General features: G+C 35.1%; 1 protein-coding gene across 4 annotated transcripts in view; it reads left to right on the forward strand.

Annotated features, from left to right (window-relative positions):
* SERPINI1 (serpin family I member 1) overlaps positions 1-15,906 on the forward strand; it is a 74,406-nt gene that overhangs the window by 3,544 nt on the left and 54,956 nt on the right. The window lies entirely within an intron of this gene.

Consider the following 15,906-nt stretch of genomic DNA (forward strand, 5'->3'; position numbering starts at 1 on the left):
ATCTTGCACTTTGATAAGAGTCAGTTGACCTCGCAGAATAATTACTATACATTAGACCTACTGAGAATATCTTTGTGCTGGTTAGCTTTTGCAAAACTGTCGATTGAGTGCAGTTTGATTCATACAGTGTGGGCTGCAAAAAGACTTATCTACAACTTTGTCTGCCAGTGTTTCTAAATTCATCCCAAGGATAGGGAATATGGGTGGGGGAATAGGCTCTCCAACCAGTGGCACCTTGGGTCTGCATTTTACAACTAGGGTAGCCTGTGTGTGCCTCACCACCATTTTACTTTAAGTAAAATATCTTTGTTAATGCTTATCTATAAAGAGCATATTTCATTCTATAAAAACTGAATTTGCTCTTCCATTTTTCTAATTGTTTCTTTTAGAAAAAAAAAAAGTCAGACTGATTATGTTTAACTGAATGCGGGGTTTCACGTTGATTGTTTTTTGCATTTGACCTTCCAGAAACAGCTTAATATGATTAGTGTTAGAATTAAGAATGCAAACATGATTTTTCTTTTATTATAAGGACTGGAGAATTCTAGTTAATTGTAAACAGTTCTTTAGTAGTAAATGTAATAATAACATTCAACTGCCTTTTGTTTCTGTTTTAACATACTTTTACTATTAATAGCATGCTGCTACAAATTGGCTTAGAACTGATGATTAATCTTCCTTCTTCATGTTCCTTTGGCATTTGTCTTAATACTTAGCACTGTGCCTTGTGTAGCTGAGTTCGTAACAGTCTTCACCGCATGCTTCCTATCTTCAGGAGTAAGACAATTTCATTTACCTTTGTATTTGCTTGGAGAGCCTCATTTATAGTCTGTACTGGGTAACAACTTATTTAAATGTTTGACAACCTATAGTGAAACATCATTTTACATTTTTCACTAACAAGTACAACTACAAAAATGGGTTTTTATTAGACGTCTGTTTTAGCACAAAATTCAGCCCTCTGCCCACAACAGTTGCTTATGTAGAGCTAAATTTAAATATTGCTGTCTCTTGTTGGATTTCTGAATGAATATAGCAAACATTGCTATTAACTGCAACCTTGCATATGTGTGTGTACTTTAGATATAAATTTATTAACTGGATGTCATTTGGAATTTGTGTAGTCTTCTCTGGCCTCTTTGACTTAAAGATGTACTTTTAAAGGACACTCCCCACACATCCATACACTTTCCAGGACTTTTTTTTCCCTTGACACAACACATAGAAATAGAAACTTAGAGAAAAACAGATGAATGTAATATGAGGGAGGCTTTATTTTAATTAAAACTTAACTGGTCTTGAATGTTCTATTTTCAGTGAAATGGTTGCATTGCAAGGCCTTATTCAGGCTTATTAAATGAAATTATGCAGGTATCTGTCATCTGTGAGTCAGCATAGGAAGAGATGAGTTCTGAACTTTGGCATTAACAGTGCTCAGTGCTGGCCTTTTAGCGTAGCTGCTGAAGTGTGCATGGTACTGGGAAGTCCATGCACTGCTTCCAGGCCCCCTTCTGGTGCAGCCTAGGGAAGGAGCTTTCTGAGCTCCTCACATCTTGTAATGTGTGTGAGGAAGGAAGGCAGGGAATTGACTTGGATTTAACCAGTCTGGTTTTCCTGTGTATTTTTCCCCCAGATAGGTCTCAGACCAGAGTTCTAAGTAATAGTAACTCGGTGTCACAAAGTGATCTCCATAGCACAATGTAGCAATTCAGTGATTACTTATCAACTTTGTAGTCCACCCCCTTCCATTCCCCCATTACTCACCCCACCCCTAGTATCTTGGCTTCATTTGAATGGACCTGGAAGAGTTCACTGGAACACTTTTGATATTTTCCCCCACACTGGATTGCTTCTGTCATTTTTTTGATAACCTAAATTTTGTTTTTAAAAAACTAGCTTTATATGAGGTCTTTTAACCCAATGTAACTTGAAGAGTTAGTTAATTTTATTAGTTTTCCACCTTTTAGTAATATACTATAGACACTGTATTATGATGTATATAATTTTTGCCATTCACTTGAATTAAATCAGTTATTGGAGCATTTAATTGTTATGTACTTCACAAAGCAATTTAAAATCATTGAAGCAATTAATGTTTTTTAGATACATTCAGCCTTCTGGTTAAGAAACCACTACAAAGTATCCTAAATTGTTTGATATTGAATTACTCGTTCTATGTTCAAAGCAGATTAAATTGTATTTTATATCATATCATTTCACATATAATACTGGATGAAATTTGTATAATACCAGTATTCTCACAGCTAGGTAACAATGGTATAACTTTTGTTTTTGCTAAATTAGGGAACCTTAAAAATTATGTTATGAGGTCTTGAGCACAAGGTATATTAACTAAATCTAAGTCAGAAAGGTAATTTTTTCTGTATTTCAAAGTTTCTGATATGGTCTTTTAAAAATAAGACACTAATAAAATTATAAAGGCCTAATAATCACTATTAATGTTTTTAATATGACAGCAGAATTATCTAATAATTAGTAATATAAAATTAAACATTTTGAAGGAAAAACAAATCTTTTCATCCAAGATTATCTAAAAAGCAAAATTTTACTCACATTATAGGACCCAAAAGTATTGACAATTAAAAAAAATAGTTTTAAAGTATGTATCAATTAGAAATGCCTTCAGCTGTAAGTTTTATGCACAATGATATAAAACAATAGAGATTTATTTTTCCAGAACAAGATGTCTAGAGGAAAGTACTCATTTACTTTTTGTTTAGAGGCTCAATGTTGTCAGGGTTTAGTCTTCATGCTTGCTTTCGTGCCTGCTGCAATGTGGATGCTTCTGCTGATCCAGATACCACATTCTAGTTCAGAGTAGGAAGAATGAGGAATGGCTGTACCTATTCAGTCTTTCTCTTTTAATCAGGAAATGAAAGTTTTCCCAATGACCTCCCAATGTCCGTTGTGGACTTACTGGTTCATGGCATGTGGCTGCCCCAAGCTCAAGACAGTAAGATATCAAAGACTTGTGGCCTTTATGGTGGATAAAGCAGGGGAACAGTGGTTTGAAAATAATTTGGGGGTAACCAGTTAGTAGTTTCAGCCATAATCTGATAATTAAATCATGTTAACTTTAAATTGTATTCTTTCTCATTCTGACTCAGTTCCTCATGTATGTTTGTTTTATCCCCAGGTTAGAAAACAATAATCTTCTGAATACCAAGTTTTCACTTCTGTGACTACCAAATTTCAAGTCTCTAGGCAAAGACATTCTGCAGAAACTTGGTATCTCTGGTTAAAAAGTCATGAGCCCATACCTCATTTAATACTTGTCCTGTACTTTTCATTACAGTTATATTCAGTAATGCTTAAAAGGGTGATTTCATGATAAATCTCTTTTAAATCTCAAAGTATCAAAAAATCCCCATGTAGACTGCATTCAAGACTATGGGTATAATGCAAACGAAAGAACAATTGAATATTAGGATTCTTTTTAAGAAAATTTGTTTATCTGCCTGAAAAAGCAAAATATGCCATTGTTTCATAAAGAAGAACTCACTCTAAAAATCTTTAATCCTGGAAAATTGTGTTATTAACCATTTTTAAAATGTGAAAAATATTATCGACATCTCTACAGTGACCATCACCTAAATTATGTCTCATTCTTACAATGACACATTTTGGACTTAGAGTTTTGATCAATTATGATTTCTAGAGATAGGAAAGTTTGAGGAGAAAATTAAAACAGAAAATGAAAATTTTTTTCTACATAAAAAAATAATCAAAGATGTTGATCGTAGAACCTTGGCTATACTTCAGTTTTCTACATTTTCATATTGACACTTTGTTGTCCAATTTTTGCATTTTCTCATGTGACCTTTGGTGAATGGCTTTATTGGGACAAAACTCTCCAGATATAGTTACATGTAAATTTCTAAATTACTTTTACAGTCTGTAACATGGGGTTGAGTGCTATAGAGAGAAACAACAAACTATATGAAATCACTTACTCCTTGGCATAATCTTTTGTCAGTGTAGTTAACAACAGAAGATATTACAAGACATGAAAACAAGGATATGTGCCTTTGGACTGTGGTATTACAACAGTTACTATGATAGAAGTCCAGAAGCAGAAGAAAGTGGTTTATGATATCATCAGGGAACGCTTTGAGCAGTGTGGTTCATTGGTTAAGAGCTGGGGACAGCAAGCTACAGCTTGCAGACACACTACCTTTTTTTCGTAAATCAAATTTTATTGGAACATGGCTATGCCCATCATTTACATACTGTTAAGATTGCTTTCTTGCTACAACAGCAGAGTTGAGTCATTGTGAAAAAGACCACATAGCCCACAAGCCTAAAATATTTCCTACCTGGCCCTTAAAAAAAAAAAAAAAAAAAAAATTCTGTCAACCATTGGTTAAGAATGTGGGCTCTGCAGTCAGACAAAACTGGGTTCAAATTTGGTTTTGTAATCTGTGACTTGACCCAAAGGTTGTTTATGTTGATATAAGATTTCACATAAAGTGCATTGTACAATACCTGGCATGTGGTAGGTGTTCATTAAATATTTATTAAATTTATTAGATTTTATTAGGATTTATTATCTTAAATGAACTATAATTTTTAATTTAAATGGAGTGATTTGAAATTCTAGTTGAGATTTGAAGCTTTACATTTAAGTGTTTCCTGCTCCTAAAATAAATGTTCAGGAAACTGGGAAGGGTATCATCTAATTGTAAGAAATTTTCAAGAGTTGCACAAACTATTGTATAGGGACAATGAGCTTGATGTAAGAGCCAAACAACGGAAATGTATGGAAAAGTAAAGCCCAGTCTTTAAAATACAATTAGAGTCGTACTGTGGAAATATTATGGGTTTGGTTCCAGACCACTGCAATAAAGCAAATATTGCAATTAAGCAAATCACACCATTTTTTTTGTTTCCTAGTGCATATAAAAGTTATGTTTACATTATACTATAGTCTATGAATTGCACTAGCATTATGTCTAAATATACATACCTCAACTAAAAAATATTGCTCACAAACACTAAGCATCATCTAAGCCTATTGGAAAAATGGCACTGATAGACTTGCTTGAGTCAGGGTTGCCACAAGACTTAAATTTGTAAACAATGCAATATCTACAAAGCACAATAAAGTAAAACACAATAAAGTGAGGTCTGCCTATAATTAAGACTGAACAGCATATTGAATGGGAAACTATGCCAGTCAATTAAAAAAGTTAAGATACTTTATAGAGGAAAAGGATACGAAAAAGTGAATACAGTAAAGAGGGGGCATCACTACCAATCTTACAGAAATAAAAGAGATTATTAGGGTACACTATGAACAATTATATGATAACAAATTAGATAAACTAGCTGAAATGGACAGATTGCTACAAAAACATGAACTACCAATACAATGAAATAGAATATCTGTAGACTCAAAAATCCTCAGTAAAATACTAGCAAATTGAATCTGGCAACAATTAAAAATTATATACCATGATCAAATGGAATTTATTCCAGGAATTCAAGGTTGATTCAACATAAAATCAGTGTAACGTACTATATCAACAGAAAGAAGACATGCGATCATCTCAATAGATGCAGAAAAACATTTGACAAAATCCAGCACATTTTCATGATGAAAACACAAAAATATAGGAATAGAAAGGAACCTCCTAAACCTGATAAAGGACATCTACAAAAACGCCACAGCTGACAGCATTTTTAATGGTGAAAGACTGAACATTTTACTTTAAGATCATGAATAAGAGACAGAAGTCTGCTTTCACCTTCTATTCAATATCATACTAGAGGTTCTGGACAATAAAAGTGAGAAGCATCCAGGTTGGAAATGAAGTAAATCTATTTCTGCTCACAGACGAAATATCTTGTATATAGAAAGTCCTAAGGAATCAACAACAACAACCAAAAAATTAAAAATAATAAAATATTGGAACTAATAAACAAGTTCAACAAGGTTGCAAGGTATAAGATGAAGATAAATAAATCAATTGTATTTTTATACACTAGCAATGAACATCCAAAAATGAAATTAAAAATAATGTATTTACAATAGCATCAAAAAGAAGTACTTAATAAAAAATACTTAGTAAATTTTACAAAAGGAAGTATAAGACTTAATCGCAAAAACAAAATGGTACACAAAATATCACTAAAAGAGATTAAAGAAATCCTAAATAAATTGGAAGATAACTCATGCTTGTAGGTTGAAAGTTAATGTTAAGAGGGCAATATTCACCAAATTAATCTACAGATTCAATGTATCAAAACATCAGCTACTTTTTTTTTTTTTTTTGCAAAAATTGACAAGCCAATCTTAAAACTTACATGGAAATGCAAAGGACCTAACCACATATATATGCATCAGTGGAATGGAATTAAACGTCTAGAAAAAATACCTTGCATTAATAGTCAGTTGATTTTTGACAAGAGAAAGGATAGTCTTCCACAAATAATACTGAAACGGATATCTGCATGTAAAAGAATGAAATTGGTCCCTACCTGACACCATTTACAAAAATGTAACTCAAGATGGATTACAGGCCTAACCATAAGAGCTAAAAGTATAAAACTTAGAAGAAAACATAAGGGTATATTTTTGTCACTTTGCACTAGTCAGTGGTTCCTTAAATATGACACCAAAAGCACAAGTGACAAAATGTATAAACAAAGTGGACTTCATCAAATTTAAAACTGTTTCAAAGAACACAAAAAAAGTGAAAATACAAGCCAAGATTAGGAGAAAATGTTTGTAAATTAAATATTTGAGAAGAGGTTTGCATCCAAAGGACATAAAGAACTCTTACAATTTAAAAATAAAAAGATAACCCAATTAAAATAGGCAAAGGATTTGAATAGACATTTCTTTATCCAAACAAGATATAAAAATGCCCAATAAGCACATGAAAAAATACACAACAGTAGTCCAGAGGGAAATACAAATCAAAACCACCAGAGAGATACTACTTCACATCCACTAGATAGCTAAAATAAAAATACAATAACAAATATTAGGATGTAGAAAAAAATTGAACCCTCATAAATTTTTGGTGGGATTGTAAAATGGTGCAACCACACTGAAAAACGATTTGGCTAGTCCTCAAAATGTTAACCATATGGTTAGCATATGACCCAGAAATTCCACTGTAAGGCATATGCCTAATAGATTTGAAAATATACGTTCACACCAGAACTTGTACACCAATGTTCATAACAGCATTATTCAAAATGCCGAAACCCAGAAACATCCCCATGTCTATCAGTGAATGAATAGGTAAACACAATGTTGTATGGCCATACAATGGAATATTAATTGATCTTAAATGAAGAACTGATAGATGCTACAAAATGGATGACTTGAAAACATGCTACACAAAAAAAGCTAGACATAGCAGGCCAGATTTCATATAAAATACCCAGCATAGGTAAATCTATAAAGACAAAGTAGATTAGTCCTAAGAGATTGGGAGAATGGGGAGTGACTGCTAATGGTTATGGGGTTTCTTTCTGGGGTAATGAAATGTCCCAAAATTACATAGTGGTGATGATTGTATAGCTTTATGAATATATTAAAAAACACTAAATTGTAGAATTTAAAAGTATAAGTGAATAGAAAATGAAAAAAAACACCAAAAAACAGGGTAGAGTTATGCAAGATTAAATTATAAGTAACCTAGGCTAGCAGATAGAAGTGAAATAGAAGGAAATATTCTCATTATGTGCTAGTTGGTCTCAAAACACAAAAGTTCATGAACAGACCTAGATCTAGCCACACTTTGTTCAAGTTTTTTTTTTTTTTAATTACTGAAAGGGCTGTGTGGGGGGTGGGGGTGGGGTGGGGAGAGAACCTAAACAATTCCAAACAGATACAAATAAAAGAGTGGAAATATCAGCTTGTCATCAGACATCTCTTTTGCAGCATTTAATGATAGTAGGTAATGGAACAATGAATATACAATTGCAATGGAATACGTTTATGATTCAAAATAGCTTATCCAGCCAAAGTATGATTCAGTGTGCATGAGGATAAAAGAAAAATCTTCTCAATCACACAAGGACACACAGTGGCACCAACATCAACAATTGCATACTTTGATGGCCAGATAATCAGAATCAAAAATTCAAGATTGGGATTATAAAACAATGAAACAAATGACATTTAAATAGTTCCTGCTACTTTGTTTTAAAACAATATGTTAAAAATAATTATAATATGGGAGACGTCATCAAAATGGTGGTGTGAGGTGAGACTCTGTAAAGCTCCCCTGGAATTTACAACTAATCGAACAACAATAACTCCACAAAGGACTGCCTGCACAGCAGACAGTCAAGACGAAGAGGCCCACTACTGAATTCACCTAAAGGTGGGTGAATTGCGAGAACAGGGGAGGAGGGAAGAGAGAAGTGAGGAGACAGAGCTGCGCGTGCACAGGACACAGACCTAGCTCAGTGCTCCGAACTCGCTGCATCCCAGAACTACCATGGCTGCGGGAGAGGGAAGAACTCGGACTGCTAGGGCTCCATTTATGGCCCACAGGACTGAGGGGACAGCATATAACATGGCTGAACCCAACACGGCAGAGACCTCAGAGAAAAGACTGAGGGAAGAAGGCTGAAAATGGTGGTTTAAGCCCTCACTGCCGAGCAGAGAACGGAAGCCTTAGGAGCTGAGACTAGCCGCCCCCTCCCTACCCTCCCAGAGCTCGCCCCACCCCCACCTGCCCGGTGCTAGAAGTGGAACAGTGGCAGTGTCAGATCAAAAGAACAGAATATTTGCTGTTCTGAGAACTGTGGACCTCGGACACACAGATGCGCAGAGCAGCTGGTTCTGGCAAAGGGGAGGGAGCTGTGGAGGCGGGGCCGGCTATGGTGGTGGTCGCTGCCATTGCTCTGGGCCAAGTCTCACAACTCACCCCGCCCCTGGCCCCACCTATCTGGGTGGATACCTCCAGGAGTAAACAGAACTGCTGAAAGATACTGGCTCTGAATCTGGTGCAGGAAGAGCTTTGGAACTTCAAAAGCTCTCTGCATACCCACATGGACACTGCGCCCTGTGACCCAGGCGAAGCCTGTCTCCCAAGGAATCCCCCCATTGTGTGAGAAGCTGGAATAGTGAAGAGAAAACATAGCACTACCATGTGAGAGAGAAAAACAGGCTACAGTCGGAGAGAAAATAAAACATTCTACCAACAAGTACTGGAAAACAAAAGAAAGACCTCTTCCTATCAACCTGTTGCAGAAGCCACTCCTGTAGATGTCTAGGAAGAGAAATAATAAATCAGTAATTGCCATTAATAACCAAGGCAACAAGACAGCTCAGAAAGAAAACGAAAAGTCTCCAGAAAAGGAACTTAAAGATATGGAAATATGTGACTTAAATGACAGAGAATTCAAGATTGCAGTTCGGAAAAAAATCAACGAGATGCAAGAAAACACAGAGAGGCAGTTTAATGAACTCAGAAACACAATCAAAGAACAACATGAGCATTTTACGAAAGAGATTGAAATTTTTAAAAAGAACCAAATAGAATTTCTGGAGATTAAGAACTCAATAGAAGAAATTAAAATGAAATAACCAGCTTAGGTAGTAGAGTTGACCAGAGGAAGGAAAGAATCGTGACATCAAATAGAAACCTGGAAATTACACAGATGGAAGAAGAAAGAGACTTGAGCCTTAAAAGAAATAAAAGAACTCTACAAGAACTTTCTGACTCCATCAGAAAGAGCAATATAAGAATAATGGGCATACAAGAAGGAGAAGAAAGAGAGAAGGGAACAGAGAATATATTCAAACAAATTGTCGATGAGAACTTCCCAAACTTGTGGACAGAACTGGATCCTCGAATCCAAGAAGCAAATAGAACACCTAATTACCTCAATCCCAACAGGCCTTCTCCAAGGCACATTGTATTGAAGCTGTCTAAAATTAACGACAAAGAAAGAATCCTCAAGGCAGCCAGGGAAAAGAAGACGGTAACTTACAAAGGAAAGCCCATTAGATTATCATCAGATTTTTCAGCAGAAACTCTACAAGCCAGGAGGGAGTGGAACCAAATATTCAAACTATTGAAAGAGAGAAATCATGAGCCAAGAATAATATATCCAGCAAAGATATCCTTTAGATATGAAGGAGGAATAAAGACCTTTCCAGACATACAGAAGCTGAGGGAATTTTCTAATACACAACCTGCACTACAAGAAATACTAAAGGAGGCTATTCGACCACCATCAACAGGGACAATTTGTGGCAACCAAAACATAAAAAGGGGAGAGTAAAGGCCTGAACCGAATATGGGAATGGAGAAAGTAAGCGTGCTGAAGAAAATGGAATACTCTAAATATCAAACTTTCTTTTACATAAACTTAAGGGTAACCACTCAAAAAAATCCAGAACTGAAATATATACTGTAATAAAAGAAGAAACAGAGGGAAACATCATAGAATACCACCATTCAGAAATAATAGACAACAACAAAAAGGCAAAGAAACAATGGAGACACAGCCTTACCAGAAAACTAAAGATAGAATGACAGGAAATCCTCACATATCAATAATCACCCTAAATGTAAATGGACTGAACTAACCAATAAAAAGGCACAGTGTAGCAGATTGGATCAAAAACCTAAACCCAACCATATGCTGTCTCCAAGAAACACACCTCAGCTACAAGGACAAGCATAGACTCAAAGTGAAAGGGTGGAAATTGACACTTCAAGCAAATGGTACCCAGAGAAAATCAGGTGTAGCCATAATGATATCAGATGAAACAGACTTCAGGGTGAAAAAGATAACAAGAGACAAAGATGGACATTTCATAATGATGAAGGGGACTATACAACAAGAAGACATAACAGTCATCAATATTTATGCCCCCAATCAGGGAGCACTGAAATATACCAAGCAACTACTAACAGAACTAAAGGGAGAAATTGACCAAAACACAATTATACTAGGGGACTTAAATACATCATTGACAGCTATGGATAGATCATCCAAACAGAAAATAATGAAATAGCAGCCCTAAATGACACATTAGATGAAATGGACATAATTGACATTTATAGAGCACTTCATCCTAAAACATCAGACTATACATTCTTTTCTAGTGTACATGGAACATTCTCAAGGATAGACCATATATTGGGACATAAAATCAGCCTCAGCAAATTTAAGAAGATTGAAATCATACCAAGCATATTCTCTGATCCCAAGGCTTTGAAATTGGATATCAACTGCAAAAAGAAAGCAGGAAAAAACACAAATACATGGAGATTAAACAACATACTTTTAAAGAACGACTGGGTCAAAGAAGAAATTAGAGGAGAGATCAAAAGACACATAGAAACAAATGACAATGAAAATACATCCTATCAAAATTTTCGGGATGCAGCAAAACAGTTTTAAGAGGGAAATTTATATCATTACAGGCCTATCTCAAGAGACAAGAAAAATGCTAAATAAATAACCTCATGTTACACCTTAAAGAACTAGAAAAAGAAGAACAAGTGAAACCCAAGGTCAGCAGAAGAAAGGAAATAACAAAAATCAGAGCAGAACTAAATGAAATAGAGAAAAAAAGACAATAGAAAAAAATTAATGTGACAAAGAGCTGGTGCTGTGAAAAGATTAACCAAATTGAAAAACCCTTGGCTAGACTCGCTAAGATAAAAAGAGAGAAGACACTAATTAACAAAATCAGAAAGGAAAAAGGTAAGTTACCATGGACACCACAGAAATACAAAGGATCATCCAAGAATACTATGAAGGACTATATGCCACCAAATTCAACAACCTAGAAGAAATGGACAAGTCCTTAGAAACATATAGCCTTCCAAGGCTGAACCATGAAGAACTGGAAAATCTAAACAGACCGATCACCAGTAATGAAATTGAATCAGTCATCCAAAACCTTCCCAAAAGCAAAAGTCCGGGACCAGATGGCTTCACTAGTGAATTCTACCAAACCTTCAAAGAGGATCTAATACCAATCCTGCTCAAACTCTTCTACAAAAATTGAAGAAGAGACAGTACTCCTAACTCATTTTATGAGGCCAACATTACCCTGATACCAAAACCTGGTAAGGACAACACAAAAAAGAAAACTACAGACCAATATCTCTGATGAATACAGATGCAAAAATCCTAAACAAAATTCTAGCAAATCGAATACAACAATGCATTAAAAAGATTATTCATCACGACCAAGTGGGGTTCATCCCGGGGCACAAGGATGGTTCAACATCCAAATCCATCAATGTGATACATCACATAAACAAAATAAAGGACAAAAATCATATGATTATATCAATTGATGCATAAAAAGCATTTGACAAGATACAACATCCATTTATGATTAAAACACTTAATAAAATAGGTATAGAAGGAAAATACCTTAACATAATAAAGGCCATATATGACAAGCCCTCTGCTAATCTCATAATTAATGGTGAAAAACTGAAGCCCTTTGCTCTACGTTCAGGAACACGACAGGGATGTCCCCTATCACCTCTGCTTTTCAACATAGTGTTGGAAGTCCTTGGCAGAGCAATCAGGCAAGAGAAAGAAATAAAAGGCATCCAAATTGGGAATGACGAAGTTAAATTATCACTCTTTGCAGATGACATGATGCTATATATAGAAAACCCTAAAGACTCCACCAAAAAACTATTAGAAATAATCAACGAATACAATAAAGTTGCTGGCTACAAAATCAACATACAAAAGTCCATTGCATTCCTATATACTAACAATGAAATCTCTGAAAAAGAAATACAAAAAACAATTCCTTTTGCAATTGCAGCAAAAAGAATAAAATACCTAGGAATAAACTTAACCAAGGATGTGAAGGACCTATATGCTGAAAACTATAAGACATTTTTGAAAGAAATTGAAGAAGACACAAAGAAATGGAAAGACATTCCGTGCTCATGGATTGGAAGAATCAACATAGTTAAAATGGCCATATTACCCAAAGCAATATACAGATTTAATGCAATCCCCATCAAAATCCCAATGGCATTTTTTAAAGAAATAGAACAAAAAATCATCAGATTTGTTTGGAACCACAAAAGACCCTGAATAGCCAAAGCAATCTTAAGAAAAAAGAACAATACTGGAGGTATCACACTCCCTGACTTTAGCTTGTACTACAGGGCTACAATAATCAAAACAGCATGGTATTGGCAGAAAAACAGACACATAGACCAATGGAATAGAATTGAGAACCCAGAAATAAAACCACATAAATATGGACAGATAATTTTTGACAAAGAAGCTAAAAACATACAATGGAGGAAAGACAGCCTCTTCAATAAATGGTGCTGGGAGAATTGGATAGCCACATGCAAAAGAATGAAACTGGACTGCTATCTGTCACCATGTACCAAAATTAATTCAAAATGGATCAAAGACTTAAGCATAAGACCTGACACAATAAACTGCATAGAAGAAAACATAGGTACTAAACTTATGGACCTTGGGTTCAAAGAGCATTTTATGAATTTGACTCCAAAGGCAATGGAAGTAAAAGCTAAAGTAAACGAATGGGACTATATGCAACTTAAAAGCTTCTGCACAACAAAAGAAACCATCGACAAAATAAAGAGGCAACCAACTGAATGGGAGAGGGTTTTTGCAAAGTGCCTCCAATAAGGTGCTAATATCCATAATATACAAGGAACTCATGAAACTCAACAACAAAAAACAACCCAATTGAAAAATGGGCAGAGGACCTGAAGAGACATTTCTCCAAAGAGGACATACAAATGGCAAATAGACATGAAAAAATGCTCAACATCACTAATCATCAGAGAAATGCAAATAAAAACCACAATGAGATATCACCTCACCCCAGTCAGAATGGCTATCATCAACAAGACAAATAGTAACAAGTGGTGGAGAGGCTGTGGAGAAAAAGGAACTCTCATACACTGTTGGTGGGAATGCAGACTGGTGCAGCCGTTATGGAAGGCAGTGTGGAGGTTCCTCAAAAAATTACGAATAGAATTACCATATGACCCAGCAATCCCTCTCCTGGGTATCTACCCAAAAAATCTGAAAACATTTATACATAAAGACACGCGTGCTCCAATGTTCATTGCAGCTTTGTTTACGGTGGCCAAGACATGGAAACAACCAAAATGTTCTTGGATAGGTGAATGGATAAAGAAGTTGTGGTATATATACACAATGGAATACTATTCAGCAGTAATAGATGATATAGGAACATTTGTGACAACATGGATGGATCTTGAGAGTATGATGCTAAGCGAAATAAGTCAGACAGAATAAGCAGAGAACCAAATGATTTCACTGATATGTGGTATATAAACCAAAAGCAACAAAAGAACAAGACAAACAGATGAGAAACAAAAACTCATAGACAGAGACAATAGTTTAGTGGTTCCCAGAGGGTAAGGGAGGTGGAGGGTGAGAGATGAGGGTAAGGGGGATCAAATATATGGTGCTGGAAGGAGAACTGACTCTGGGTGGTGAACACACAACAGGATTTATAGATGATGTAATACAGAATTGTACACCTGAAATCTATGTAATTTCACTAACAATTGTCACCCCCAATAAATTGAAAAAAATAAAAAGTAAGAAAAATTAAAAAATGATTATAATATATAATGACTTTTGGTAGAAAAAATATATATCTGGATCAAATACCCCAGATCACTTCAAAAACACAGGACAGGATGTATAAGAAAGCATATTTAAATGCCTTATTTTGCAAATTGTAGAGTCAGTTAGTTGATATTGTTTTATTCTTCATATTCACAGAAAATATATATTTAAGAAGAAAGGAAAATCTATATTTAAGATCAATGCAAAAAGAAAAAGAATAAACAAGAAGCATGACAAAATGCTAAATGAATTTATCACAATTACCAAAAAATATAGTCCTTTATTGAAAGATAGAAACTGCCATGCTGTGTGGAAACAAAATCAAATTATTTCATTTTTTAAAGAGACAGAGCTAAACAAAACATACCAGTTGGAAGTAAAAGGATGGCAAAGCAATAATAGACAAAAATCAATTTAAAAATATAGGGTAGCTGTATCTTTGTCTTTCAGATAAGACAATTGAAGGCAAGAAAACTTGAATCTGGTCAAAAAGGCAATTTGTATTGGTAAAGATCTAATAGCCAGGAGCCTATCTGTACTGGTTGTATAGAATTAAAATACATAAAACAATCTGAAAAAGAAAATATGGTCCTTGGTATCAGATCTGGATTCAAGGGAAACAAGAAAATAAACATACAAGTGAAGAATAAGGAAAGGACAAAAATCGACTCAGGAAGAAACAGAGGTTAAGACAGTGGCCCAGATACGGTACCAATGATAATATAGATTCAAGGAAGACTTGAGACACATAATCGACAGTTTTTCCTTGTTAGCTACAGCACAGGTATTATAAAACAAGGCAGAAGTCAGCCCACAGGTAATAGTGTGTGTGTGTGTGTGTGTGTGTGTGTGTGTGTGTTACTGTTTTTAAATGCCAGTGTTCCACAATTACCAACTTTCTCTATTGTCTTACACGAGTATTGAGCTAGTTGGGGCCATTTACCTTACCACCGTGGCCTCTGTAGGCATTTCAGTTTGTGACCCCCCAGGATGAGGTTAAGGGAGATGGTTAAGGAAGAATGACTTAAGAAAGTTGTGAGTGAGCCATAGAAGACTAAATCATTGTAGTAGTTCAAAAAGTAACAATTGTGTACACTTAAAATGGTTAAGATGGAAAAAATGTTGGTGTTTTACCACAATAAAAAATAAGTTCAGAAACCTTTAGAAAGTAATAATTAAAAATCAGCTGAAGCATTTAAATGTGTTTGTCTTAAAAGGATTCTATTCATCTGCTTCAGTTTGCTTCATATTATAAAAAGTAATGGTTCATTGAGATGT

This window comes from Rhinolophus sinicus, linkage group LG01 (genome assembly GCF_036562045.2).
Source record: "Rhinolophus sinicus isolate RSC01 linkage group LG01, ASM3656204v1, whole genome shotgun sequence".
Classification (NCBI taxonomy): Eukaryota; Metazoa; Chordata; class Mammalia; order Chiroptera; family Rhinolophidae; genus Rhinolophus; species Rhinolophus sinicus.